Source organism: Arvicola amphibius, chromosome X, assembly GCF_903992535.2.
Source record: "Arvicola amphibius chromosome X, mArvAmp1.2, whole genome shotgun sequence".
Taxonomy (NCBI): Eukaryota; Metazoa; Chordata; class Mammalia; order Rodentia; family Cricetidae; genus Arvicola; species Arvicola amphibius.
Window position 1 is genome coordinate 81,514,610 of NC_052065.1, and position 3,007 is coordinate 81,517,616.

General features: G+C 38.0%; 1 pseudogene; it reads left to right on the top strand.

Annotated features, from left to right (window-relative positions):
• Nucleotides 1–1,933: 1,933 nt before the first annotated feature.
• On the top strand, nt 1,934–2,182 carry LOC119804344 (annotated as a pseudogene).
• The last annotated feature ends 825 nt before the right edge of the window (nt 2,183–3,007 follow it).

A 3,007-nucleotide genomic window follows, 5' to 3' on the forward strand; every position in this document is an offset into this window, starting at 1 on the left:
TCTGGCTCTCGAGAAATTCCCAGGAATCCACAAAGATGACCCTACCTAAGATCCTAAAAAATAGAAGAGAGGGGGCCCAATCTTGACTTGCCCTGTAGCCAGACTGATGATTATCTTAAATATCACCGTAGAATCTTCATCTAGCAACTGTAGCTATCTATTAATTTATCCAAATATGACAACTGTCATGCCCCCAAATAAGACCTGGTATCCTCCTTTATGATAGCATTTTGGAGCAGCACCATGTCACCATTCCTTTGCTCCAAACCCTCAATTCCATTTATTAGTCTCTTGAAATATTTATTGGTCTGTATATTAGTTACATTTCTAGTGCTGTGATAAGAAACTGAAAAAGCCAACTTATAATGAGGTTATAGTTATTTGAACTTATGATTCCTGAGAGATAAGAGATCATCACTAACAAAGCATAGCAACAGGCAGCCAGCAAGGCTGCTGGAGCAGGAAATGGAGAGCTCACACCTTGAACAAAATGTGCTAAGCAGAGAGTAAAATTGGGAGTAAGGCAAGGCCTTTAAACTTCCAAAGCCCAACCCCCAGTGAGATACTTCTTCCTACAAAGCAGAATCTTCTAAGCTGCCCCCCTGCCAAAAAAAAAAAAAAAAAAAAAAAAAAAAAAAAAAAAAAAAAAAAAAAAAAAAAAAAATTGCTCTCAAAGAAATTGTTCACCTTGGCTCCTTGCCAGAGATCTTCTCTGGTAAAACACCCCCTTAACAATAAGGTACATGTTTTGAATGTAGATATAAAAGAAGAAGGAAGAAGTAGTAATTTTTTCTACTGTTGCTCCTAACTTCCAATGCCTTGGGCCTATATGTGTTTCTCTAAGATATTATCTTTTTTATGGGCCAGGTCTCCTTCCTTGCTCTAATTCTCATTTAGCTGTAATACATTTCTTTCCTTCTCTTGTACTTTCCGGTCTACTTTCATATGCCTTCTTTCTTCACTTCATATTGCATAAACTTATGTAAATAGTCCTCCTTTAATGTATTTTTATTTTATAGATATAACTTTTGTTTCCTGATGAGACCTTCGACTGATATAGTCTCAGAATGTCTAGACCTCATTATTCTATTGTGAAAGCATCATAAAGGGAGGGAAGCAAGACATCATCAAAAGCATGCTATTGAGTAATGTGGGTCATGAAGAAAATGTAAGGCACGGTAAGACCTGTTGAGGTGGGGGACTTGATAGGTGGCTTTAACAGACTTTAGAAGTGAATTGTACTTAAATGGGTAATGTTTCAACACAGGTCTGAATGAAATGATAAGATCAATTACATGGATAGCTAAAGCACTGAGAGCAGAGGGTATTAAGCGCAACTAGCAAATACTCTGAGGTGGAAAATTACTTGCTAGGTTGGAGGAACAGGTAGAAATTTATTGCTGCAGCTTGAATATGAACTTTAGCCCATAGGCTCATGTGCCAAACACCTGTCTCCCAGCTAGTAGCACTTTTCGGAGGGGCAGTGGAAGCTTTCAGAGGTTAGTGCTAGGTTCAAGATATAGCTCACTGGGTGTGTGCCTTTGATGGTTATACCTAGATTCTTGTCTCTTTTCTTTTCTTCCTGCTTCATGCAGAGAACAGGATTAATTGTGCTAAGTAATGACTGTAGACATAAATATCTGGAACTATGAGCACCAAGAAAGAAATCCTAAGTTATTTTCTTAGGTATTTTGTCATTGTTATGAGGCTTGATTAAATGTATTTCTTCAATTTATATTTGTTCCTTCTAAAACGTTTATTTATCATCTGTTATGTTTCAAGAACTGTTATATGGAGTCAAGATGCCTACAATAATCTGTCTTCATGGTGTTTAAAGAAATAGTAAGAGCAGTGGAGTGCTGGGAAGTGGCAGCGGTGACCACAGCAGGAGAAGCAGGACTATAGCCGCCTCCAGCCCCAACCTGGGAAGAAGATGCTAATTAAAGTGAAGACACTGACTGGAAAGGAGATTGAGATCGACATTGAACCCACAGACAAGGTGGGGTGAATCAAGGAGCGTGTGGAAGAGAAAGAGGGCATCCCCCCACAACAGCAGAGGCTCATCTACAGTGGCAAACGAATGAATAATGAGAAGACAGCAGCTGATTACAATATCCTAGGTGGTTCAGTCCTCCACCTGGTGTTGGCTCTTAGAGGAGGAGGTGGTCTTGGGCAATGGTGAACCTCGGTTCCATTTTACCTCCTTGCCCTGTCACTCATAATGAAGCATCACATATCCTCTGACACTCTGGGACACCAGAACTTCTGCCCCCTTCCTTGGATGCCCAGTCTTGTGTGTCTAATGGTGGGAGAATGTGAGGACCCCAGGGTGCAGTGCTCCTGGTCCAAATGACCATTACTGGCTGTTGTGTTTTAGCTTGCAGTCCCGTGTGATCCTCTCTCTTACGGCTGTATCCTTGGTTGTCAATAAAATATTACCTGGCCAAAAAAAAAAAAAACAAAAAAAAAACAAAAATGAAATAGTAAAAAAATACTTTCTATCATAAGTCATATTCACTTTCTGCTCAATCAACAATTTCTATATACAACACATTATAGACTATTACAATGTTTAAAATCAATTACCAAAAAGAAATATATGTAAATATTTAATGTTATTTAAATGACCACATTGGAAAAGGACAGAAGACATTGAAGGATGTCTTAGTAATCTAGAATTTTCTGTTTTATAATAAAATACAAGCATAATAAAAGACATGGAACAAAACTCCCAGAAGAAAAGTGTTAAAATTATATACATATCAGGGCTAGAGAAATAACTCAACAGTTAAAGTATTCAGTTCTTACATGAGGTGGTTCACAAGCATCTATAAGTTCAACTCCAGGGAATCTGAAACTCTCTTTTGGCCTCAGCAGACACCCGCACTTCTGTGCATACCTCCCTTCCCCCCACACAATTAAAAACTTATAATAAAAATACTTCTTTTAAAAATCATATACACATTATTTTATATATAATTATATCAACGGACTATAGAAATTGAGA